The sequence below is a fragment of the Macaca nemestrina genome, chromosome 8, assembly GCF_043159975.1.
Source record: "Macaca nemestrina isolate mMacNem1 chromosome 8, mMacNem.hap1, whole genome shotgun sequence".
Taxonomy (NCBI): domain Eukaryota; kingdom Metazoa; phylum Chordata; class Mammalia; order Primates; family Cercopithecidae; genus Macaca; species Macaca nemestrina.
The window spans coordinates 145,402,846-145,430,746 of NC_092132.1; the positions used below are offsets into that span (position 1 = coordinate 145,402,846).

A 27,901-nucleotide genomic window follows, 5' to 3' on the forward strand; every position below is an offset into this window, starting at 1 on the left:
AATCCTGTAACACCGTAGTGTGAGACTTTGGTGTTGAAATATCGCTAAGTCTACCCTTGGAGGAGGCATTCGACCACTGTCCCAGCAAAGATCCCACTTGGTCTTCACTATTGGTGAACCATCCACATGCTCTTCTCCCTTTCTTCCTTGCTAACAAGACCCTGATCCTGATTCTTCTCCTCCCCTCAGGGAAGGGCACTGACCTCAGGCTCAGGATGAATTCTAATTTGCCCATGTCAGTCTCAGCAGTCCCATTCCTCTGGCCAGGGATTAACTTTCAGCACAGCAATGTGATGAAGTTTGGCCAAGGAGACATGGGGAAGGCTGAGGGGCTTATGGACAAGGTTTCCTCCTTCTTAAAGACAGACACAGAAAGAAACCTCCTCTCCTTCCTCTGGACATGGTCCTGTCTCAAAATGATGACCAGGAGCAATGAAAGCATCTTGCAACCACCCAGGGAACCAGCCTGACATTCTGAAAACAGCAGAGCAAAAAGATGGAGGGAACCTGGACTTTCAGTGTCATCTCTGAGCTACCGAATTAGCTAATCCTAAAGTCACATATCCGGCAACTTCCTGGGGAGAGCCCAAACCATTCTTCAGACAGTCTGTGAACATCTGATCTCACACGCAAAGGTCATCTCCAATGATAAGTAGTGAGTCTCCATCACTAGAAATGCTCGAGCAGAGGGAGCAGGCAGAGCAGAGACGTCTGTCCTGAAAAGGGTGAAGTCTGCATAAAGACTTCATCCACCCAAAGTTTCCAAAGGGCCTACCTGGATAAGGAAAAACCATTAAAACAAACGATTTGCAACTGATTTGTTGAAAACATAAGGTATTGCCACTGTCAGATGGAAAATTGTTTTCCAGGAATGTAGTTGGAAGAAAGGGATGCAAACAAGATTAGTAGCTTTAAGAATTCAGATGGTTGGCCGGGCGCGGTGGCTCAAGCCTGTAATCCCAGCACTTTGGGAGGCTGAGACGGGCGGATCACGAGGTCAGGAGATCGAGACCATCCTGGCTAACCCGGTGAAACTCCGTCTCTACTGAAAAATACAAAAAACTAGCCGGGCGAAGTGGCGGGCACCTGTAGTCCCAGCTACTCGGGAGGCTGAGGCAGGAGAATGGCGGGAACCCGGGAGGCGGAGCTTGCAGTGAGCTGAGATCCGGCCACTGCACTCCAGCCTGGGCGACAGAGCGAGACTCTGTCTCAAAAAAAAAAAAAGAATTCAGATGGTTGTTTGAAAAAATGCTAAGAAAATTCGATTCAGTGTCAGGTCAGAAAGATATTTCAGGCTCACACCTTGTAACACTGTAATATCAGAAGACATCTTCAAGTCCACACCTGTCTATCAGCTTACATGTAAAAGAGATGTTGTTAAATATCTACTTGAGCCCGCCCCAAAAAAAGGATTTTACAGAAACCCAATCTGACATAAAATGATCATTCTGACCCAGATCCCCTTACGGTCTGACACAGTCAAGCATAAAGCAAACTGTTTCATTACGGACAATTTCAGATCATGATGCCAGCATTATTTATTTGGTCCACATCTCACGCTGCTTTGTCACGTTACTCATTTTTTGTGGTACTGTCTTCCCTCTCCAACTACGCGCAACATCCCCAGAGAGGCAAAATCATACCTGAAGTACACGCTGGAGTCTAGGTTTTCAGTAAATGAAAGGGCTGAATGAATGGCCGGAGTGGGGCCTAACATCTTTCCTTCCTTCCTTAGGTGACAAAGACAGGAAGGAGTGCAGGGTACTCCTATTAAAATCAATGAGCTAAAGACACTAAATATTTAGATTCAAGTGATGAGGATTAAACTGTAATCTTAACATTGATTTCTACATTCTAAACATGCAACATGAAACTCATTTATTTCTTCAGCCAATATTTAATGAGCTCCTGTAAGTGCAAAGCATTAAAATAGAATAGAATGGTATCTGCCCTACAGTGCCTAGCCTAGCAAGATTAAGTGAACTTTAATGTGATCAGTTCCATGTTAGAGGTATAAGGCAATATGGGATTTTGTGAAAGGTGTGATTATTTGTGGCAGGGCAAATCAGGGTAGATGATATGTGCCTTGCACATAGAAGATGCCCAATAAATAACTGTACGATGGATGGCTGGATGGGGCAACATTTCGTAGGCTTTGAAAGGGGTGTCATGTAGTCAGAGTAAGGGACAGGAGATTCCAGCCAACAAAACCACAGAACCCAAAGCAAAGGGGCAGGAAAGCATAGGACGTGACCTGGGACTCTACAGCTGGAATATCAGGTCCACTGGCACATAAAGCTAGAATGAGACCAGGGAGTGGAGGGCCACAAGTGGCACACCAGGGTGTTCAGACCTTGTCCGATCTAGAGTGCCAGATGCAGGGACTGCAACTCGACAAGTCAGCTAAAAGGAAACTTTAGAAACCTGCAGTATGTGATGAAAGCAATATTTATCACACACTCATGCCAGGCTGGGGTTGAGTGCTTTTTAAAAATGAAGTAGGCTGGGCCAGTGGCTCATACCTGTAATCCTAGTGTTTTAGTAGGCCGAAGTGGGAGTATTGCTTGAGCCTACGAGTTTGAGACCATGCTGGGCAACATAGCAAGACCCCATCTCTACAAAAAAATTTTTTTAATATAGCAGGGTGTAGTGGTGCATGCTCATAGTCCCAGCTACTAGGGAGGTTGAGGTAGGAGGATTTCTTAAATCCAGGAGCTCAAGGCTGCAGTGAACTATGATTGTTCTACTGCACTCTTGCCTAGGTGATAGAGTGAGATCTTGTCTCTAAATAAAATAAAATAAAAGTGAAATATTTCAAAAATATAAGTAAAAGGTAATAATATTACAAGGAGCACATGTATACCCACCCAGCTCTGTCAAAATTTATCATTTTGCATAGTTTCATTTTCAAGAAATAAACCACTTAATGTGCAATTAAAGCTTGTCTTCTCCATCATATTCCCCTTCCTGGAGGAACACTATACTGAATTTTTTGTTCACCATTCCCATGAATATTCTACTGTTCTTACTAGATATATACTTATTCATATGCACACACATATGTAAACATATATAGTAGTTTGTTTTAAAATTTTATGCAAATGGTTTTATACTGTAGATGTTCTATGTTGCTTTGTTTACTCAACTTTTTTTTACATTTATCCATGATGACACAAATGTGGCTTTAACAGTTGTACAGTATTATCATAATCTATTAAATGAATATTTGCAATTTATCCAGTCTCCTTTTTATTTTCCCACACACAGTCTTGCTTAGTCACCCAGGCTGGAGTGCAGTGGTGCAAATTATAGCTCATTGCAGTCTCAAACTCCTGGGCTCAAGCAATCCTCCCACCTCAGTCTCTCATGTCGCTGGGACTAGAGGTGCGCACCACCAGGCCCTGCTGAGTTTTAGTCTATTTTTTGTAGAGATGAGGTCTCGCTATGTTGTCCAGGCTGGTCTCAGATTCCTGGGCTCAAGTGATCCTCTCACCTCAGCCTCCCAAAGTGTTGGGATTACAGGCATGAGCCATTGCGCCCACCTCCAGTCTCTTTTTAATGGATTGAAAAGAAATATTTCCAACATTTTTGCCACTAAAAGCAATGTTGCGAAGGATAGTCCTGGCAATGAAACTGGCAGATGACAGGAGTGTAGACCCTTAATTTTATTAGATATTGCTAACTTGCTCTCAAAACGAGAGTGGACCAGTTTACACATTCCGTAGCAATATGCTTATCAGTGCTTGACACACTTTCCTACATTTTATGCCATATGACAGATATGAAACAGTATGTTATTGTTTTAATGGCATTTTTCTGGATTGCTAATAAGGTTGAACATCTTTTTATATACTGATCTTTTGATTTCTTCAAAAATTGCCTGTTCATATTTTTTGCCCATTTTTATAAATTGGATCTTTTTTCCTTATTGGGTTGAAGGAGGTTCTTTACAAATTCTGAACACCAATCTTTTGTTAGTTCTATGTCCTGCAAATATCTGCCCACCATCTGGGGCTTATCTTTTAAGATTGTTTTTGGTGTTCATGTGTCCTGGATATAGTTTTATTCCTATCTATAACTCATGAAATACTTAAAATCAACCCCATTTGATAGATGAGAAAACTGATCCTGTGTGCTACATTCACCCAGCTATAATGGAAAAGAAGCACAACTCGACCCCAGGTCTCCATAACCTTTGCTTCCTCCAAGTTCACTTCTAGGCCATCCTATCTCTTAGGTGAGAGGTAGGAATGCTTGTCTGTACCAGCAGGTGGCACCAGGAGTGGCATGAAAGGAACCCAGCAAGGGCTATTGCTAGAGAAAAAGCAAGAGGAAGGCCTGAAGTGGTGGCTCATACCTGTAATCCCTGGGAGAGGCCAAGTTGGGAGGATCGCTTGAGCCCAGAAGTTTGAGACAAGCCTGGCCAACATAGTGAGTCCTCATCTCTACAAAAAATAAATTATTTATAAATCAGTCAGGTGTGGTGGTGTATGCCTGCAGTCCCAGCTACTTGGAAGACTGAAGTGAGAGGATCACTTGAGCCTGGGAGGTGGAGGCTTGCACTGAGCCGAGATTGCACCCTGCACTCCAGTCTAGACAACAGAATAAGACCCTGACAAAAAAAGAAAAAAAAAAGATAAAGTAAAAAGAAAAAGAAAAGTCAAGAGGAATTGACTGAGGACTGGATTACAGTAGCAAGGACAAAGATAAGGCTGTGTCCAGCCTAGGGGGTCCAATGGTACCATTAAAGATGCAGGAGGAAGGGAGAAGGCAGTGGGAGTTGATTTTACATGTGCTGCACTGAGGTGCTGGTGTTGTCTTACAGAGGAGTTAGAAATGTGGAGCAGGACCTTGGAAGTCATTTGCAGTGATGCCCTGCAGCTGTGGAGCCGGGTGAGTTACCTGCATGTGAAACTGAAGAAACTGAAGTCCAGCTCTGGTGGCCCCAAATCCATCCCACGCATGGGACTGTTCAAGTCCCCCAAAAGCTCCTCTCACACTCACTTTTCCTCCTTCTTTATCTGACACCCAGCACAATGCCAACATCATCGTAAGCATTCAATAAATATCTGCTGAATGAATGAAAAGTGTTATATTTCTTATACAGATCCACCACAATCTCTTATGCAAAAACTCTGTGGTTCAGAATTTTTTGGCCCTTAGAAAAGTAATCAAGTGTAACACACCCACTGGGGTCAAAGGTACAACTCCATTCTGCAGTTAAGCATAGAAATATTCATAGCAAGTGAGATAAAGAAAGAGTATAAATAATCTTAAATCATATGAGGTTGTGTTTTGCTGCCAAATGACCTCATGCCAAACTTAAGATAAAACTCTGAGGTTTTGGAATGTGGAATTGCAGATAAGGGACTGTGAACTCATTGCTTTTAAAATTCTTCTGACAACTCAAGAGTAAGAAATGTATTTTTCACCACAACTCATTAAGCATGCATGCACACACACGCACTTACAAATGTAAAAGTGAGCAAATGTTTTAGCAAATAATACATATCCTTACAACGTCGGAAGCACTTTTATTTTACTCATTTTAGTTTTAGATTTCTGGTTGCAACCCATTATATGGAGTTTGCAGCCCAAATGGAACACTTTGACCTGAGATCCCCCTTTAGGTTTAGAGGGGTAGGTGAGGACCCTGGCTGGAAAACTCTGATCCTCTGGAAGCCATGATGTGACAGCTCTGCAGTGGGGGCGGGGGTATCCTGGGTGATAAAGTAGAAAGAGAAACTGCTGATCTCACGTTTGAAGGGAGCTGGCCATGGTCCTGCCCTGCAAAGAAGTGCCGGGGAGACTGCCAGGGAGACTGGAGCAAGAAAGGCTGCGCAAAGCCCAAAGAGAAACTCTTCCCCCGGATGATCCAGAAGCTCATTCTGGCCTGCTTCTGGAGGAACCGTGGCCAGAAAAGAACTCAGAATCCCAGAAAAATAACCTCTTTCAATTTTTCTGACCTGCAATAATCAATAAATAGGTTTCTCGTCGTGGAAAATTGGAGCGGAAAGGGGCCTGACAGACCAAACCATCTAATCAGTCAGTCCGCCTCATCTTACAGGAGGCCATAAAGGCCAAGGAGGCCTGGAGCAACTGGCCCAGGTCTCTTTCTCTCTCTTTCTCTCTCTCTCTCTCTCTCTTTCAGATAGAGTTTCACTTTTATCAAGCTGGAGTGCAATGGTGTGATCTGGGCTCACTGCAACCTCCACCTCTCGGGTTCAAGCGATTCTCCTGCCTCAGCCTCCCAAGTAGCTGGGACCACAGGTGTGTGCCACCACACCCGGCTAATTTTGTATTTTTAGTAGAGATGGGTTTTCACCATGTTGACCAGGCTAGTCTCGAACTCCTGAACTCGGGTGATCCGCCTGCCTCGGCCTCCCAAAGTGCTGGGATTTCAGGCGTGAGCCACCGTGCCCGGATCCTCCCCAGCTTTCTAGTCCAGCTTTTATCTCAAGTCAAAGCTTCACCCACCGCCCTTAGCACAAAGATGGTTATGCAAGAAAAACTTCTCTGCAAGCAATTCTGGTGCTTCCCCGCTCCCCGCACTCCACTGTGGGTGGTGTCTTGTGCCAGCAGCACTTAGTGCCCGGCCACATCCTTAGTCTCCTAGTTATAACAGTCGGATGCTTTGACAACATAGTCCTTTTCTTCTTGAAATTCTCTAAGATGCCCTTAAATTTAGTTTAAGTATTTTTACTTAAATATTGGAAAAGGATATAAAAAATAGTGTAATAACTACTTCAAGTCACGCCTATCTTTCCCTTTTTTCATTTCTTATAAGAAATAAATATACTATCTATAATTCAAAATTTGCACTTTATACTTCGGGGTCTTTATGTTATGGTTTTTTTTGTTTGTTTGTTTTTTGTTTTTTGTTTTTTTTTTTTGACAAAGTCTTGCTCTGTCGGCCAGGCTGGAGTGCACTGGTCATATTCCAGATCCACTGAATCAGAAAATGTCTTTGAAAAAGACCTTCCATAAGCCCACAAACTTACAAAGGAGCAGAGCCATGTTGCATGTGATATATACACAGATATGTATCTCGGCTCACTGCAACCTTTGTCTCCCGGGTTTAAGCGATTCTCCTGCTTCAGCCTCCTGAGTACCAGGGATCACAGGCGTGCACCACCATGCCCAGCTAATTTTTTGTATTTTTGATAGAGATGAGGCTTCATTATGTTGACCAGGCTGGTCTGAAACTCCTGGCCTCAAGTGATCCTCCCCGCTCAACCTCCCAAAGTGCTGGAATTACAAGCCAGAGCCACCACACCCGGTCATTGTCTACTTTTTGTTTGGGGCATTTGTAATTTCCCTCTCAAATGGATCAGAGGACCTCAAAAACAGAAAGGGACCTCTCCTGGGAATCCCCTGTCTCCCAAACACCCCACTTCAAATCATCCACTGCAGTGCAGAGAGTGGGGGCTGGTGGGACCGACATTGATGGAGTGGTTACTAGCAGCCAGACACTAGGCAGATGACCACACCTACTCATCTTCACAGCCCTCTGAGGTGGCCTCAACGTCAGCATCATCAATGTCATCATCAGCATCATCATTTCTGAGGCTCCAAGACCCCCAAGAAACTTGCCCAAAGCCCAGGCCTGAATGCACCTTCCCTCTCCTCTCCTGCAGGCTGACTGCTGCCTCTAAAAAACACGGAATGCCACTAAAAAATAGGTTGAAGGAGGAAGAGCATCAGAAAGAACAGCTAGTGGGTGCTGGGCTTAACACCAGAGTAATGGGATGATCTGTGAAGCAAACCACATGGCACATGCTTACCTATGTAACAAACCTGCATATCCTGTACACATACCTCTGAACTTAAAGTGAAAGTTGGAAAGAAAAAAAGTAGGTTGATACATAGGCAAATTTCCTTATAAAATCTTTAACGATAAAGCCTGCAACTCCGGGCTAGAGAAACAGGGATGTATTTTCAATATTAACTCACGAGTAGAGTTCAAGTTTGTGCAAAGACATAACTGGGCATTTTTGGTTGGCTTTCTTTTCCCAAACTGCAAATATTATTTGCAAGTTCAACCCTCCATCTCAAATGAGATTCTGCTATATATCAAACAGCAATGAATTTTGGTTTTAAGAATTATGCAAATGTAAGGTATTATTAAATATATTGTATCTTCTAAGTTTTTTTAAAAAGCTACTTGCTGTAGTGTTAGTAACACCTAAGGCAAGCATGAGAATTGGCATGGAAGTCAGAAATGACCACATGCCAGTCAAATAGGTAACACTGACTTGTGAGATTGGTGCTTTCAGGCACCAGTGCAATTTTGCCGGGGCTCCCCTGGCACACACTTCTGAATCTGCTTTCTTCTGGAAGCTAGAATTGCAGCCTGATTCTCCTAGTGAACAGATGTACTGACTGTGACAAAACGCACCCGCCATGCCAATAAATCTAATGAGTAACTCAAGCCAAAATATCTATGTATATATCATGTGCAACTTGGCTCTGCTCCTTTGTAGGTTTGTGGGCTTACAGAAGGTCTTTTTCAAAAACATTTTCTGATTCAGTGGATCTGGGATATGACCCACACATTGGTAACATCTAAAAGCTCAAACAGGTGATTCTGATGCATACATCTCGTTAAGACTAGACCATATTTAATTCATGGTTGTATGTTCCTCAAAACACTTGCTACCAATTAGTAATTCCACTGTTTTCCAATTAAGTCTATGATTAAAACTAACTTCAATTGTCATTTTGTTTTCAGATTGGGAAGACATTTTTAACCACAAGAGCAGAAGAAATAATAAAATAAAAACTTGACAAATTTGACTAGATAAAAGCAAACTTTTCTGAATGTCAAAAATGCTATCAACAAAGCTAAAGAATACATGAGGGAAAATATGTGTACCAGTGACAAAAGTTAATAATTCTTCCAACAAATATTTTTAAAATATCTTTTGAATTGGTAATTCCACTTCTAAATATTTACCCCAAGAGAATAAGCAGAGATGTATACAAAGATTCAGTACAAGGATACTTCCGTGTGGCATAACCTATTACATAATAAGAAACAGCCTAAATGTTCATCAATAACAGATGACTGGATAGGCTAGACGCATCCATCTGATGGAATGCCAACTAGCCAACAAATACTTTTAAATCATATTTCAAAATTTGGTGAAACATTCAAACAGTTTTACATTAAAGAGTAGGTTACAAAACTTTAATAATAAAAAGATTTTACACTTTCCTTTAATTTCCAATTTTTTGCAGTGAACATGTATTACGTTTTTAACAAAACACTATTAGAACACTGCACAATGAAGGCATTTGTGTATCTGAACTGAATAAGGTATCAAACGGATCAAAGCTTTCCGTGCTACCATTGCACTCCTCAGTGGCAAATGCTTGGAAAAGGAAGATGGACTGACGTTAGTCAAGCAGCCTTTTCCTGGAAAAAGTAACCGTGAGAGTCAAAGGCCCCCATGAGGTTCACTTTGCCCCACATCCCATCAACCCAGGACAGGCAGGCCTCCTGCCAACAGCTGGGTCCTGGGGCTCCAGCCCACAGAGTCTGCAACTGACTTCCATGCTGGTGTCCTCTTCTCTTTGTTTTGCAGTTTTTAGCTGTTTTTCAACAAATACCATATGAAGAGTATGCATACTCAAGACCTCACTAAATGTCACCCAAACACCAAATGAAAATCTAGCTGGAGTGAAGACATTTGGTTTCCGGATGGCAGATTCTGAGAGATTTCGCCCACTTGCATATGATTTGCACATCCTTTGTACCATCTGATTAGAATGGTGTTCTCCATCAATCAATGCCACTGAGTTCTCAAGTTCCAGTTCCGTCCAGAAGATGGAAGGTTGCTTAGAGTCAAGTTAAATCTGATTTCCTCAGAGATAGTCAAGTACGTTTGTCATTAGCAACAGGACACTTGCCACGTGACATGGCAAGGCTAAGAACTCTCATATAGACTTTCTGTCTCCTTAGCCCACTCGGTCCCACTCATAATCCCTCAAGAGACACACAGTGATAATAAAAGTATTTGTGTATTTTCCCTATTGGATTTCCAGAAATGTCATTTTCATCACACCCTCCCACTCACCACTTCTACATTCAGGATGTAATACCACAGCCAGAGTTGGTACAATGCAAACATTCCATGAGAAGTTAGAAAACTTGGGTTCTAGCATAGACTTGAGCAATATGCCACTTTGAACCATTTTCTTATGCGTAAATGTAGATAATACCAATACTGCTGAACACACAGGGCAATATTTTTTTTTTAAGTCAATAAATCTTGGTTAAAAAAATTATACAGGCAGTGGCTCACACCTGTGATCCCAGCACTTTGGGAGGCTGGGGTGGGTGGATCACCCGAGGTCAGGAGTTCAACACTAGCCTGGTCAACATGGTGAAACCCCATCTCTACTAAAAATACAAAATTAGCCTGGCATGGTGGTGCACACCTGTGGTCCCAGCTACTCGGGAGGCTGAGGCAGGAGAATCGCTTGAACCCGGGAGGCGGAGGCTGCAGTGAGCCAAGATCATGCAACTGCATTCCAGCCTGGGGGACAAGAGTGAGACTCCATCTCCATATATATATATATACACACACACACACACATATATATATACACACACACACAGATACACACACATACATACACACACACACACACAAATGTAAAGTATTACTAAATATATTGTAAATTCTACTTTTTTTTAAAAAAAAGCTACTTGCTATAGTCTTAGTAACATCTAAGTCAAGATAAGAATTCACATGGAAGTCAGAAATAATCATGTGCCCATCAAATACGTAACAGCAACTGGTGAGATTGGTGATTTCTGGGAACCGGTGCAATTTTGCAGGGGCCTCCCCCAGCGTACACTGTTGTGAAAGTTCTTGGCAAGCTGGAGCCTTGCTAGGCTGTGCAGTTTACAGACCAGCAGCACTGGCTTTGCCGTCCAACTTGTTAGGAAGGCAGAATCCCAAGACCCACTCCAGAAATACTGAATTGGAATCTGCAATTGAACTAGATCCCCAGTTGACTCACACAAACACACACACACACTCATACACGCACAACACACAGGCACACACACACGCATGCACACACACATGCACGACACAGGCACACATGCATATGCATGTACACACACACACACACACACACACACACACTCAGTTTGAGGACTGAGCTGGAGGCCTGTCAATCCTGGTAGCATTATTTCTAAGAGCTGGTAGGTGAGCAAGAGGACCCAGTGGACAGGGTGAACTTGAGGTCCTATTTTTAGCAGTCTTTAGTTTTTCCTGATGTTGCTAACGTCATGTATACTTCTCACTCACAGAACACGAGATGTCAGAAAGCACACTTTGGAACTGTATCTTGGTAATTTCACAGCTGAGACAGGAATTCTGTCTCATCAGAGCTATGCCGAAAAGCTTTCTCCATAGGCTAGGATCTCATGCATGTTTGAATTATGTTCCTGTTTCCAATTAAATATCCCCTACAGAAAGGTTCAAGGTACCTCTTTTAGAGTATGTGAAAAGTTTATTTATGAATAATTTATTTATTGCTTGCATAAGTGATAAGAACCACTTAGAAGTCTTGTTCCCTTAACTATTAGTCGATTTACATTCTTAGAGGAATAAAAAGCTTTACTTTCTTTTGAATCTTAAGTGGGGATAGGAGGGAGAAATACAAATTCTGTTCTGTTTCAAAAGTTGGTTTTAAATAGACTTTGAGTCTTGGCAACTTCTGGAATATTCCCCCATGGAAATAAAATGATTATGATTTCCACCTAATCCAAGCCTTCCACCTAATGGGATGCGGAGTCCTTAAGTAAGACTTCCAGTTCTACTCATTGTGTTTAGTATGCAACGATTAGTCTAGAAACTATCGCGAGATCTTATGACCACAAAGTGGCTGGGAGGATGGCACGGTAGAAGGCCACCACTGAGCAACTCTAAGTATGCAAGTCCAATCAGACCACTTCCAGAAGCTCATGTAGGTATAACCTATAAAGAGGTATTAGTAAGAATTTTCTTTACTGGTATGGTCTAGGAGAATAATGAGCTTCTTCCCCCTTCCCTAGCCCCTGGGCACCCTCAACGCCCCGCCAGGTAGGCACACTGTCCATTTCCACCCTCCTCTGTCCAAAGAGGAGCAGCTGCTGCCTCCCTGGGAAGAGCCAGGCACCCTGTTACAGCTCCCGCTCCACTGAACCACATTTCCTCTCTTCAAAGCTCTTCTCTTAGCTGGGGACAGCAGGAGGGCAATCGTCCAACCAAAGTCACACTGAAAATCTGTAAGCTTGGCGAGGCCGTCCAGCTGACTTTTGTCACCCTGGCCTCTAACACAACAGCTGCACCATTGCTGCTCCCCAATATAAACGATGAATATACTAATACATTTTTAAAAGACGATGCTTATCATTAGCACAAGTCAACCTTCAACTGGGGGAATTTTAGGCTCTAGCTTCAAGTGAAAATTCCGGGAGAGAAGGGGCTGGCGGCAGGAATGGCCCTGCTGCTCAGGGCAGCCCTGCCTGGAGAGCCAGCTCTGAGATCAGCTTCCCTCTTACAGTTGCTGGATGTTTCTCCTAACTCCCTCACTTTCTTTACTTCTAAATCCAGATTCTTTAAAATCTCCAAGTTTCCTTGCAACTCCTTAGGCAAGGGCAGTGAAGGATTTACTCATTCACTTGCTCAAATATTATATAGGTATTGAATTTCTAATGTATCTCAGGCATTGTTCTAGGTCTTGAAAAAACAGCCACCCACAGAACAAAGCCCCTGCCCTCCCTGAGCTTATAGTTAGTGGAGGAGACAAAACTATAATGTGAGGTCGTGATGGAGGCGATGAGGAAGTAAGGGAGATCATGGTAGAGCTGCCACTCTAGACAGGCTGGGCAGAGCCCTCTCTGCGGAGGGAACAATTTAGCAGAGATGGAGCCATGAACGCATGGGGAGGCGCATCCTAGACAAAGAGAGCAGCAAGTGCAAGGGTCCTGAGGCACGGGGGAGTCAGGCACCCTGGCAGGGTGGGCGCTGGGCGGGAGGGGGGTGCAGCCAGTTTTTCAAGTAGTGCTCATTTTTTTTCTTTTCCTTTTGTTTCAAGGCAGGGTCTAACTCTGTCACCCCGGCTGGAGTGCAGTAGCGCAACCTCAGCTCACTGCAGTCTCGACCTCCCCGGACTCAGGTGATCCTTCCACCTCAGCCTCCCAAGTAGCTGGGACTACAGGCATGAGCCATCACCCCCTGCTAATTTTCTGTATTCTTTGTAGAGATGGGGGTCTTGCCACGTTGCCTAGGCTGGTCTCGAAACAAGGCTCAAGCAGTCTACCCACTTCGGCCTCCCAAAGTGCTGGGATTACAGGTGTGAGCCACTCCACCTGGCCTCATTTTTACAAAAGAATAGAATTTATGACTTCCGCCTAATCCAAGCCTTCCACCTAATGGGACATGGAGTCCTTAAGTAAGACTTTCAGTTCCACTCATTGTGTAGTATGCGACGATTTAGTCTAGAAACTATCGCGAGATCTTATGACCACAAAGTGGCTGGGAGGATGGCACGGATAGAGGCCACCACTGAGCAACTCTAGGTATGCAAGTCCAATCGGACCACTTCCAGAAGGTGCTTTCCCCTACAACTAAGACAGCATTCACACTTAACCCTTGTAACAACTTCCTACATTGAGAAACACAACAGAATTTTGCGGTATGATTTTCAACTTCTCAGAAAAACGTGTTGTCTCTTTGATCTGCCTAATTAGGCTACTCGAACTAGGAATCAAAGCGGTTTCTGGGGAGGAAAGTAGAAAGTTCTGTTTTCAGTTTGGCTATGATTTGTCCCAATCATTTTATACTACAAAAGCTTTTGTTGGGGTTGGCCTGAGTCAGTGCTTTGAAAGCTGGCTGCAAATGCGCTTTATGGGCAGGTGGTGCTGGGGGCATGCACTGGGGAAGTGGTTAGGAGGCCAGTTTCCTCACCCACCTGCTGGGTACCCTTACCCACCATCTCCCTTACCCACCCTGCAGTGGTACCATGCACATCTGAGGAAAGAGGCTGTCGCTAAAACGCTTTGAAACCACACGCGTGCACACACACAATGCCCACAGGGAGTATTTGCAGTACAGAATTCTAGCACTGTGCACCTCAGTTACAGACATCTCAATTTTTCAAAGTGTCCATAATTTCTAGCAAGAGATATTGGGTAAGTGCAGAAATTATACAGGCGAGTCACTGAAACTGAGTTTATAAGAGTCAAAAATTGGAGAGAACCTGAATAAAAAGAATTGTAAACCGCTTGACTTCCAGCAAGAGGGAGTTGGTTACATCCGTGCAGAGCGGCCTTGAAAAAGATGCCGTGATCGGATAACGTACACTGCACACGGCTGAGAACAAAGGAATCTGAAATGACAGTGAATGGAGTATTAGCAGTAGTGAGCTAGTGAATTTTGTTGTTTATTTTTATGCACTATTTAAAATTATTTACAAATTACGTCATTTTTATAAAATAATTATCTGAATTTTGGAAAAACAAGGATGGAGAGATGGAAGATAGGAAATTTTTACTAACCACCTTCTCTTCTGTTCCTCACCTGCCAGAGATTAAAAACTGGGAACCCACAAGAGCCAATGAATTTTCCCCCTCCTTGGTGGAAACTCTCACAGGAGAGAAGCCCCGGAAGACGGAAGTGGCTTCTCCTGTGCAATTAACTCCCACTCCTTAGCATCAAGTTTGCAGCCCTCCCTGATCTGCGTTTTAAACACCCTTGGATTTGACTCTGCTCACCATTCCTCATGCTGTTTAGTTTGTGGATTTATCTTGGCCTGGAGTGTCCTCCTAAGCCCTTTAGGGATGTGGGTCACCCTTTAAGGCCCCATCTAGAAACACTCTCCCTCCCTTAGTGGAACCGCCACAATCTTAAGTGTTGTATCTTGCAGTCTAGTTTGTTACAATCATGCCCACCTCCATAAATAATGTCACGGAGATGCCACCTGGGCTAGGCTTTGCGGAAAAAAAAAAAAAAAAACCTCTGGGCAAGAGGAATGACAGCAGGAGAAACAAGCAGGATGTGCCCAGCAGCATTTAGAAACAGCAAGGGCTTCTAGATGGGTCCAGGAGTGGCTGGAAAAGCAGTAACTGGCTGGAGAAATTTCAACAGTTCTTTTCCTTAAGACAAACCTCTGGGTCAATCCCAACTGACATAAACATCGTCTTTCTCACATCTTTTTCCCTAAGTTCGTACTGGAATACTGAGACCTGCCCTCTATCCCAGCCCAGCATCCCGAGGACTTGCCTGCTCTTTCCCATGAGCTCTCTCATATTCGAATTCACTCATGCCATTCGTTTACCTCTGCTAGAACGACAACTCCACACTTTGTGTCTTTTGCTTCCCAAGAGCCCAGAACAGTGCCTGAAGCCTAGTTAAGCATCATCAATGTGCAAAAATAAAAGAATTTACTTCAACATTATGTCCAGCTGCACTGTGCTTCTCAAGTTCCCCTACTTGAATAGCTCTCTGAGAAGACAATTCCGCTGTACTCTCATTCCGAAAAAGGTGGGGAGAGACAGGAAGCGAGAATGGAAAGGGACAAATTCCAATTGTGGAGAAATGTGATCTTTTCAATAATTCAGCAGAACCTAAGTCTATGGAAAATTCTGCCCACTTACAACCAGAAGTCCACCGAGGCACCAATGCAACAGTGTGCTAAAACAGTTATCTTGTGCCACTGAAAGGATACTTGAGCATTCAAAGTTTCCATCAGGCAAGAGGAAGATGAGGAGGGACAGAGCTGACAAGGGAAGAGTTAACGTGCAGTGCTCAGCACTCATGAAAACCTACAGAGAAACCAATACTGCCTGTCCCTAGCTCAGAATCAGTGCCCATCCCTGGGCACTTCCCTTCCATCACTGCCTTCTTATTCTTGCTCTAAGGCCTTCTTATTCTTGCTCTAAGTTTCAAACCTGTAAGGTGGTCATCAACCTCATGACGAAAGAGAGCCAGGAAGGTTGGAGGCAAAGACCAGGCACACAAAGATGAGAGAAACGGCTTTTATGGAGTCTTTTACTCCACTCAGACCAAATTCTCATTTTTTTTTTTTTTGCCAGAATTTAGGATTGATATATTATATATAACACTAAGTATAAGATGGGTTTTAGATCAGCTGCTGATGGCAGTTTTTTAATTTTAGAAGAAATTGCAGCTACTGAATTATCCTACTTAATCTCAATTTAAACAGATAAATCTAAAAAATAAAATCCAGGGAGGAGACAGAAACTACAATTTGTTACAATGACTTACTAGAGAAATGAACAAAAACACAGAAATTGCTTATGCTGCTAGATGTGAAAAGCAATGCTCCAACATCTGCCTTAAACTTCCTAAAATCATCAAGAAATCCAACCATTCAGGAGTTCAATGAAGCCACCCAGCCAGAGACCGGCTGAATCAGGCCCTACAAGAGACAAGGGAGACAGTCCGAGCTGTCCCAGAGTCACATAGTCGCTCACATTTGGAAAGGTAATTTCTTATTTCTGAAAGTGGGAAAACTACCTGACAATAATCCCAATATTTTCTAGATTCCACAAATGGGGCTTTTAAAATGGCATGCTAATCAATTCTGTGATGTGGGTTTCTAAGGTCAAAATGGGGCCGTAAAAGGTCACTGACAACCATTCAGGAGGTAAAGAAAATCCTAATTCCTAAGGGAGAACTTCTGAGATATTGACTAAAAATGAAGCTTGGAGGGAGACTGAGATAAACTCCCTGCTTCTGTGTCATCAAGGGACCCAGTCAAAAACTTGTGCTTCCTCTTCCAACTACAAAACTGCAAATCTACACAATTTTTAGTCATGTCATATTTTAGGCAAAATCATTTCACTCAGTATTGATTTAGCATCTTTTCTCTGCTGCAAAATTGGGAATGTTCAAAATAAATTCAATTCAAAATTTTAATGGCAAAGTAATGCCTTCCAGTGTTGTGGAATTTAAAAGCCCTTGCTGACAGCTGTCGTACCCACGGGAGGAGATGCGGAGTAATACTGCAAATGAAGTCCAAAATATCCCTCGTACCAATTTCATTTTATTCAGTAATTTCATTCTTGCTTTCAAGTCCCAGAGAATACAGAAAGCAGGTGTCTGCCTCACTAATCATAGCCCAGGGTTTAATAATTCAATGTTGGGCCTCCTTAGAAAAAGTCTCTAAGGGAAACACTTAATGTAGCGTATGGCAAGCTTTCCCTAATGAGCAATTCAGCACGAGTTTTGCAAGATCCTGGGAGATAAAAGGACACACTCTGGAGAATTGTGAATCTGACTGGAGATCACTGACTTCCTCTGAACTTCCTGCCTGCCGGCATCCATTGAGGAAGGGTATCAATCCCAATTTTAAACAGGCCAAGGAAGAAATCTCAGTATCTTTCTTGGAAATTTTCTCCTTCACACAGTACATATACAGCACTTGGCACAGTGGCTGGCACTCAATCGGGCGAGGTATAAAAATGGGTATTCGGCCTAAATTTTTCTGGAAAATGCCCTTCTACTGGCAAGATGAAGGCAATCGCCACACAGCCCGAATACCTCATGGATTCATCCTTGGTTTCTCTTCCTTCAGGGTCCTTTTGTCCAGTTCTTTAAAGCCAATTAATAAAAGTAGTCTAGTCACACAAAATTATGACATAGGCAGTCAGTCTTAAACTTGATATTGTGGATGATCAGAAATAAAAATAGCACAAGTTATAACCACTGCATCAATTTTGGTCATTTATTAGTGTTCAATTAGTTTTTTTGCAGGTTGGTGGCTATTTTACAGGTTGAAAAGTTATCCACATCACTTCTTGGCCTTTCGGCTAAGATCAAGCGTGAAAAGTGATCAGCAAGGTAGTGTAAATGATTTCCTCAACGCCGTATTGTAGTGGATCTTTGCGTTATCTGAGGTTTCAGTGCTTTTTCACATGTAACTTTTGGAAATCTGTTCAAGAGATTTCCAGAAAGTGTTCTTGGTCAAGCATTGGTTGAAACAGGATGGTAACGGCTGTACTTTTAACCTCTACCACACTCGGTTTTTAAAACAACGTCTCCCATCACACAGCAATGCTGAAGTAATTATCTAAACTTTCCCACACTGTTCTCGGACACCCTGGTTAGTGTCCTGTGAGTTATGGGTTATGAGATAAAGAAAAGCAAACAGGTCCTGTAGGCAGAATTGAAACCTGAATATGCTAATATTTATTGCACAGTTCCAACAAACAGCAGCTCTCATCCTTCTGACTTCACAAACCAATAAAAAAATTTTATATCTTTAGAGAACTCAGGATTACAAACTTTTTTATTTTACTAAATAAGAACATACCGTAGAGAAAAGGACATGAAGGTTTAAGGAACAATTTGAGGTTGAAAAAAAATTGGTGAAGTCCCCATCCTGTCCTTTTCTTTCCTATTTTGCCACAGGCTGGCACCCGCCCTCCACCGGTCATTCAGGAAATGTGGGGGCTCCTGGTGCTCAAGTCCCCTTGAGCTTGGCTCCAGGTCTGCAGGACACACCAGCCCTCACCACTGCTGAGTCAAGATGGGGGTCTCCCCTCACTCCCTTCCCCCCTCATTTCTACTGACTCACTCTCACTGGTGACTGGGTAGAAAAGTTGCAGAACATTGATTTAGATCATCATATTTATATGATCTTCTTCATTTCCTTTCCTTTAACTCACATGGATTTTTTAAAACAAAATTTACTTACTAAAACTCCTTCATAGTACAAAGCTATTTTATTTGGACAAAGTTGGTTCCAGGCACAGAAGAGCTTGATATTCACTTCCAGTCACCCCAACCTCAAGCACTTGGTAATTACAGTCAAAAGATCAGAAACTCTCACTGGAGAAATACATGGACCCTGTTTACAATATTTTTATATGTGGAACACAAACATATACAAGCAGCTTCTGAGAATACTTGTACATTACATGAAAAGCAAAAATAGTATCATGCTTTAAAATGTTTCTCAAAAAATAATTTCAAACGACCAGGCTTTAAATAATTAGGCCATTGAATTTTTATTAGAGGAAGAGTCAGAAAATGATTGTAGACTATATCCTTTTACACAATGCACATTTGTAGGATTTCTAAAAGGCAATATACATAAAAGAGAAATTTTAGAATAATATTCTATTTTCAATATGTCAGGGTAATTTGCTAATATGTTTTTAAGGGTTATGTTAGTTTTTATTTTTTTAAAGTAATACATACCTGGATAGTCAATGAGGGTTCAATGCAGGTTCATGTGGGACCGCAAATTTGCCCTATTTTTTGATGAATCTTGCTTTCAAAATCTTATAATAACATGACCACTTTCTCTGTACATGATAGGTTTTACTGGCATCTGGGGGTCATACACGGGTCTCTTCAACTACCTCCTTAACTCAGAACTCCAGAAGACAGCGAGCTCCAGAGAGGCCAGTGTTGGGTCTTCCCATGCCTGAGGCACACTGAGGTCCATTCCTGGCCTCAAGGGAATATGGTGGTTGGAGGGAAGAGTGAACACCAACACCCAGCAGAGGACCTGGCATGGAGAGATGTCCAGTGGAGACAACTGTCATCCACACAACGAAAAGGTTACCTTTAAGATACAATGCTGGCTGGGTGCAGTGGCTCATGCCTGTAATCCCAGCACTTTGGGAGGCTGAGGTGGGCGGATCACTTGAGGTCAGGAGTTCAAGACCAGCCTGGCCAACATGGTGAAACCCCATCTCTACTAAACAAACAAACAAAATTAGCTGGGCATGGTGGCAGGCACCTGTAGTTCCAGCTACTCAGGAGGCTGAGGCAGGAGAATCACTTGAACCCAGGAGATGGAGGTTGCAGTGAGCTGAGATCGTGCCACTGTACTCCAGCCTGGGTGACAGAGTGAGACTTTGTCTCAAAAAAAAAAAAAAAAAAAGAAAAAGAAAAAGATACGATGCTGCAAAATGTTTACAGGCAAACCTTAGACAACCCAGATCCCTAAGCCCACATCCACATCTATTCTATTTCCCCCCAAGAACCTGCAGGAAGGGAGACAGAAATGAAGGGCAGCAAGTGGACTCTTTACAGTGAGGCAACTGAAAACCTCCCATCCCCAGAGCAAAACATGACAATGGGAGGGAATACGATGGAACAAACTGTGATGCTTCTATCTTGACTTATGACAAAAGGGCTAAAATTGGGCAACATTTCAAAGGGCTAGAAAGGAACTGTACTATGATTACTTGGCAAAGAAAAGCAACATAGATAAACAGGACTCCAATTTTTTTTTTTTTTTTTTAATAAGAGATAGGGTCTCACTCCATCACCTGGGATGAAGTGCAATGGCATGATCATAGCTCACTGCAGCCTCAAACACCTGGGCTCAAGCGATCCTCCGGCCTTAGCCTCCCAAACAGCTGGGACTACAAGTACACACCACCACGCCCAGCTAATTTTTTAATTCCTTGTAGAGACAGGGTCTTGCTATGTTGACCAGGCTAGTCTTGAACTCCTGGCCTTGGGCAGTCCTCCTGCCTTGGCCTCCCAAAGTGCTAGGATTACAGGCGTGAGCCACCACACCCAGCCCTAATCAATTTTAGACTCCTTTGTGCTTGACGTTATCCCCACATTTGTATCAACCAGCAGGGAGAAGTAGTGAGGACAGAGAATGCAGATGTGGGCATGGATCCACTCGGGTTCCTCTTGCAGGGGCACTCTCTCTGTAGATGCGAAACAGTGAGGCACACGTTGTAAAAGCCCAAACACAATACTTCAAAAGCATGCACAGAAACCCCTTCACATCTGAATACATGACGTTAACTTTCAGGCCAAGTGGACTGACCTGGCTCCCCTCCTGCTGCTGGGTTCATCCGCAACAGACAGCAATGTTTGCGAGGTAAGAGTTCTACTTTTCTTACATAAAAGGTCTGTTTTACAAGGTTATTTTATCTGGTTACCAGTCCAATGCATAAAAGACAGTGGTATCCTGTCTCACATACAAAGAGCCATGCACCTGGGATGCCTCCCGAATGTGCGGCGGCACCCTCTGATGGTGCTCTTCCATCTCTCCACTTGTCCCAATATTAGAGTTTCTTCAGGCTGCTTCATTCTTCCATGATGTGCCTCTCAGTGAGGCTGTATTTTGCAGGAAAGTTCCAGCGAACGATGTAACAGGTGGAGAATCCCAGATCCCAAAACAGAGATTGGAACCATGCAAAGAGACCCTTGTGTTGAAACATGTTTCTAATCAGATAACCGGGTGCATCTGTTCTGTTAAATGTCCACTACACTTATAAACAAATTAACCAAATTCAGAAATAACCATACAATTGTAAAATCTGAAAGGAATAAGGAAGGAATTATCTGTGAAACTTGCCCATTTTCCTGAAAATGTGCTGCAGATTTAAGTGTTACGAAACAAAAGAATCCTAAATTTCCAGTCACTGCTATAATTTGAAGTACACATGTTACGCCGTAAATCTGATACCCCAAGACATAAGAAAAAGTCACACTTAGGGAGAAAACTTTCATAACTGTTAGAAATGTTAGAAGAAATATGTTCATTTTAAAAACAGGACAATAGTACTCAACTTACGAAATAAACCCACTAAGCCAGCAGGAGGCATCGCCTAGGAGGACTGTGGCTCAGCACGCCTTAGTGCCTTGGACTCTATTTCTATCACCTGTGCTTCTGGGGCAGCCCTCTGCAGACAGTTTCTGTCCATTTCATTAGGAAGCTCTTGCCGTGTGGCTCAGTTCTATGCTTGGAAAGGCAGTGAGCGACCTTCAAGACCTGACGCTCCATTCCAAGGCGACAGAGAATCAATCACGCATAGGCGCGAGAACAGAGTCAGATCGCCGGCCAAGGTAAAATGAAGACGATCTTCTGGATCGGGGCTTCCTGACACGTGACCAGGGCCAGTCCCTACACCCACAGAAACCACACGAATATGTATGTCTGTGCAGTCTTCCCAGGAAAAGGATCCATAGATTTCTTCAGATTTTCCAAAGAGTTTGTCTGAAACTTCCAAAATAAAAAGAACCATTGTTTTGTGCTCATTTTCTCTGGGTGTTCCTATGTATTTAGTGCACCTGAACTCATAAGGATGTGTTCATCCCTGGGTAAAGAGTAAGATTTCTGAATTCTCAGTGATATGCTGGGCTGTGAAGTGCAGTGAGCCAGAAGGTGCAGATTCCCCAAGCGACACATACGGAAACACTCCTCTAGTACAACTGAGGCCAACACAAAATCAGAGTAAAAGTGTAAGGTTTTATTTGGAACCTTATTTCCCTATGTCTAGATCTGTTCTATTTCTAGGAAGTTTCTAGGAAGCAAGCATCAAACCCTGACAGTATTCATGCCATCATCTCCACTACGTTCAGTTGTCTACATTATTTTCTAAAGTTATCCAACAGGGAGAGAAGACCTTTATTAATAATATTTCCCTAATATCTAATATACTTATTTTTAGCTAAGTTAATCTTTGAGCCACATATCCATTCAGAACATACCAGAACAAAATCAAACTCACTGTTAGGAAATGTATCAATACTTCCAAAGATCACATGCCACTACTCTTAACACACTACAGCCCGCTAGTGTGAGCTACCCAACATCAGAACGCCTACAGCTCCAGGCCCTGCATGCACCATCTCATCCACCCCAGGAAAGTCACTTCCTTCCCTGAGAGCACTTTAAGTGAGCTCTGGGCGAGTTTATCCCCCAATCCCACCACCATTTTTATTCTTAGGCTCTGAAGTTTTTCCCTCTTGAGTCTCTTTCATTTGTACTCACAGTTTTCAGAATCTAAGATGGTCTTTAAAATATTCATTCCAGTAGGGACCAAGTTTTCTCCTGCCTGGTTAATTCCTTCCGGGTGTATCAAATGCCTGGGTCCAGTCAATATTGTGGCTAGAATTGGCTAAAAGGAAACACCTCTACTGACGAAAGTATCACAGAATAAAAGTTTCTAAAAGTCTGTCGTAATGAGAAAGCGGCTTAACAGGCAATAGAGGTTCAGATTAAAATTTAACGTGACTTTTAAAAACCTACTTAATGTGGGTTTTTTGTTTTTGTTTGTTTGTTTTGAGATGGAGTCTTACTCTGTCGCCCAGGCTGGAGTGTAGTGACACAATCTCGGCTCACTGCAGCCTCCACCTCCCGGGTTCAAGCAATTCTCCTGCCTCAGCCTCCTGAGTAGCTGGGATTACAGGTGCCCACCACCGCATTTGGCTAATTTTTGTATTTTTAGTAGAGACAGGGTTTTACCATGTTGGCCAGGCTGGTCTTGAACTCCTGACCTCAAGTGATCAGCCTGCCTTGGCCTCCCAAAGTGCTGGGATTACAGGCGTGAGCCACTGCGCCTGGCCTTAAAAAAACTACTTAATGTTTTCACTGTGCTTTCTATTAAATACATTATCAGCCAATTTCTCTTAAAATGAGCAAAGCAAAAAGGAGCCAGGGGTATTGAGGTAGACTATTCAGCTTCCAAAAGCCAGCTATTAGAAATGTTATGAAAACTTCTGCTATACACTAGTTTCAGAAATATTGCATAATCCACCAACAATGAAACTTCCAATAAACGAATATATGAACATGCCACTGAGCTTCTACTCAGTCTCTATAGTTCCGTGCATTCTCTTCATCCTTTCCCCTTGATCCATTTCCAAGTTGCTCTGAATGTCGTCTTAACAGTCAGTCTTCCCCTGTTTTGGTCAATTATTTGACCATCATATGTATCTGCCCCAGAATGCTTCTCAAGTCTCTTAATCCCAGGAACAGCTAAGAAAAAAAGATAACTGCTCAAGGACTTTCTGACTCTCCTATCAAATACAAATTTTCATTCATTCCAATGGTCGAGAACGCATTAGTCTACGTTCTGAAAGCAGCCCACAGTTTTAAATAGCATGTTCAGGTACATGGAACACACTCAACTTTCCATTTTTTAAAGGATAAATAATCTTTCCTGGAGATTAAAGTTTCTTTCCTTCTCCTCCCTTTCATTCACACTGTCTACCTTTTGGCCACTAATTTTGCACTAACTCATTCACCCAATAATAGAAGGAGGTGGCGGCTGGAGGGCCACTGAACAGCTTCTTCTCCCTCCTCATTGGCACTTCTGCCCTACATAATAACATCTCATTTTGAAAACTGGTAGCATTGTGCCACAAGTATATTTGGATATAATGTGGGTGGACTTTGTATATTCTAATACAGGACATTCCGAGACCGGTTCCAGATTGAAATTTCGTCATTACTGCCTTTAGGATTGTCACTTGATGATTTATTTCTTCCTGAAAAATAACTGCCTCTGATCTAAGTAACTTACACTGCAAGCAGATAGAAAAGACAAGAATAGGCATAGGAGGAATTACATAAACTGCCTGGGAAAACTGAGGTTCATAAGAACCCCAAAACCTTCAAAAGATAATTGTCTCCAAAGCATGACACTAATACTGACAGACATAATGTGAGACATGCGTGTCAACCCAGAAGTACAAGATCATAATTATCTGTGATTATATATACTTTAATGAAATCTACTGATTCATCTAGTAAGTTACTAGGTATGCGAAAACAACATAATTTCCAGAGTTCCTAAATATTTCCAATATATTGAACTTAGGGATCCAAGATTCTGAACATGCCATCACCAAAAAAAATTGCAAACCTAAAAAACAAAAAGGAAACAAATTAAACAATGTCAAAGGAAAGACTTTCTTAGAAATGGTCAATATTTACTTTTATAATTTTCAAAACATTTTAAGTTAATACTTTTTATCATCTTACCATTATAAGCTCTTAAGTCTAACATTACAGTTTTATTTAAAAACAAGGCAGTTTTCATACAGCAAAATAAATATTACACAATACTCATACACACCACCTATTTAATTATGGAATATGTACTGGGTCAAAATATCTTCATATTTACAATCTGAGCCTTTAAAGTGGCATTAGTTCTGTCTTTATTTTCTTTTAAAAGTTGTCATCATGGTGACAGAAATTCAGATGCATAAATAAAATTATAGATTTTGTTCACCTTTAGAAACTCTTTTTTTAGTTGAGTAATAGTGGTTAAAGTCTTTGTGCTTCTATTACATTAACTTTTAGCACATGAACTAAGAAAGACGCTCTTCAAAGCTGTTCTAACCAAAAAGAGGTAGGCCTTTTTTGAAAAAGAAAAAAAAACTTTTTGGCAAAAATAAAAACATCAGTATTATTTCTTATTAAAAATATTAATATACAAAAGTGAGCTGTATAAACAAAACTTTTGCTGTAGGCTTAAAGACCATGCTACTTAGACCAGTTTGTCTAATTATTCCATAGAAAATCAAGAGTTCAGAGTTCATATTTCCAAAAGCATAAAACAACACATCAGGAGATATGGTAAAACAAAGAACCACTGAGTGCACACTGGTTTTTCTTTAAGAACAAGGCGAAGCTGGCCCGGGGAAGCAGAAATTATTAACAGCCCACACACATAAAATCACTGCTCTCCCAGTCAACCTAACGGGGCCCAGATTTCCATGGCCAGCTTGTGAGTAATTTTTTCTTAGTGTATGTGAATAATTCTCCCTATCATTACAGAAAGCCACATACATGAAGAAAAAGAACACATTTTATAAATGTTAAATTACTCTCAACATCTGAGATTAAGCAGTAAGAAAATACTGTTTGTAGGGAAATTAAGTAACATAGAATAACATGACAACTGAGTCTCTAGAAGAGAAACATGAAAATAAAGATGACTTAAAAAAAATGATGATGTTTTCAGTTCCTCACAATTTGCCTTCTGTAGCACCCTCCAGAATGAGATGAAATTTAATTTCCTCAGCATCTCATCAATTAAATGACTGCACAATTTAGGCTAAAGATAAGTAAATCTATGGTACTATATTTGTTATTAATGCTGTTACATGTAGTAAAAGAAATGAAGTAGCATAAAGAACCACTTATTTGAAATAACAGCTTAGTGTGAATCTGAACTCCAAGTAAAAACCTTATTGGAATTCTATTTTTAGGAGAGTTAAACATAGTAACTGCCTTATAAGCACTGCTACCTCAACATATTTAAAAGGACATGGTCCATCAGAATACATTTAATAATTAAATAACACTCCCCTCCACCCAAAAAAGTTTTACTAAAATGTGAAAAGAAGCCATTGTATTATCTTCAACTATAAAATATATTTGAACATATAATCTTTCAAAGCTAACTGATACAACTAACATTCTCCATAGGCACTTCATATTTTAAAAAGTAAAATAAACACACACATATACATAAAACATTAAAATTCTTTAACATAGAAAAAAAAAGTTGTGGCAAGAATCCTTACTTTCTAGTCTAAAAACCTGTCAGTCTGGATTCCCTTTTAAGAGCAAACCCTACTGTTTAAAAAAAATTATTTCAATCTCTAATTCCTAATGGCTCAGGTTTTTTTCATATAATAAATACTTTGCTGCTGATTAGGTAGCTCACAAGAGCTCACTTTAAAAAGCCATGTTTAAACAGCTCTAAAAGGTTTAATTAGCATTTATGATGTAAGCCCTTTTGTAAAACATTTGAGCTAATTTAGGTAAGATATGTCAGTATGTTGTTTAATACCTTTGGTTTACAACTTTAAAATGTTTTTAATCTTGAAGAGGAAGGAACTGGGGCAGCACAGACACGGAAACACATGAAGGCCTCGCTCTCGCTGGCTTTGCCATTTACCATTCGGGCTGAAGTGGTTTCAGGACGAGGCGATCGCTCACCTTCTAGTCAGAAATCAGATGACCTCAAAACAACCTCATTTCAGGCTGAGGCCTCATGTCTTTCGCTTAGAGCTAAAAATAAAAATACATGTGAATGAACAAATGAGCATGGAATGAAATCTCTAACATGACACTAAAATATAGAATATTAGAAGCCATTTTTATCACAGAAAAATGAAAATGTACACATTTCTACACAGAGAATCACAATCCTATTTTGAATGGAGTGGTGCCCTTCTTATCCTGTTAGGCGCTGGGTATCATAACAATTGAAATCCAAGTCGGTTCTACAAAGCTAAAGTCATACTTGATTCATTTCCTGAGATTATAAAACATTTATTTATTGATTTATTTGAGACAGAGTCTCACTCTGTCACCCAGGCTAGAGTGCAGCAGTGTGGATCTCAGCTCACTGCAGCCTCTGCCTCCCAGGTTCAAGCGATTCTCCTGCCTCAGTCTCCCAAGTAGCTGAGATTACAGGCGCCTACCACCATGCCCGCTAATTTTTGTATTTTTAGTAGAGATAGGGTTTCACCATGTTGGCTGGGCTGGTCTTGAACTCCTGACCTCAGGTGATCCGCCTGCTTCGGCCTCCCAGAGTGCTGGGGTTACAGGTGTGAGCTACCGCACCCGGTCAAACATTTATTTTTTATAGAGTTAAATTTAACAATATTTCAATGAAGTCAGCCACTTAGATCATATATATATACGTGTGTGTGTGTGCCAGGGCAAGAAAAGGCAGTGTAATGCTAAACCGTAACAATAGCCTGGCCCTCAGAAATATATTTTTGTGTATTCACAACTCTTGGTTCCAATAGCAGTTCTCGTAGAACATGAAAATAAACCTGTTTCTCCAACCAAAATAAGGCACTCACTCATTCAGCAAATAGCAAATGTTTCTAAGCACTGGAATTAAGTGCTTGGTATGACAGAACAAGTTCTAAACCCATCAGCGAGTCTGGAGTCCTCAGCCATCTATTTCCTAATTTGGGGTCTCAAGTCTGTGCTATGATGCTAAGGAGATTCCACAAGAGGTAGGAGGGCAGTATGTATTAAGTGACAACAGAATGAGGCTGCAGAATTTGAAACCAAATCCACTGAGAACTGTGAATCTCTCTGCTGTCACTGTCAACGACCTCAACTCATCATGTGTCTG

General features: G+C 41.8%; 1 protein-coding gene and 1 long non-coding RNA gene across 3 annotated transcripts in view; both read right to left on the bottom strand.

Moving 5' to 3' along the window:
- The window catches only part of LOC105491173 (XK related 6), a 315,309-nt gene that overhangs the window by 203,567 nt on the left and 83,841 nt on the right, over positions 1–27,901 (bottom strand). The window lies entirely within an intron of this gene.
- The window catches only part of LOC112428257 (uncharacterized), an 88,197-nt gene continuing 82,530 nt past the window's right edge, over positions 22,235–27,901 (bottom strand). For both annotated transcript variants that reach the window (XR_003020252.2, XR_011607263.1), the window contains 2 exons: positions 26,597–26,817; positions 22,235–24,655 (listed from right to left, as the gene is read on the bottom strand). This is a non-coding gene — a long non-coding RNA (uncharacterized lncRNA). The remainder of the gene's footprint in view (positions 24,656–26,596; positions 26,818–27,901) is intronic.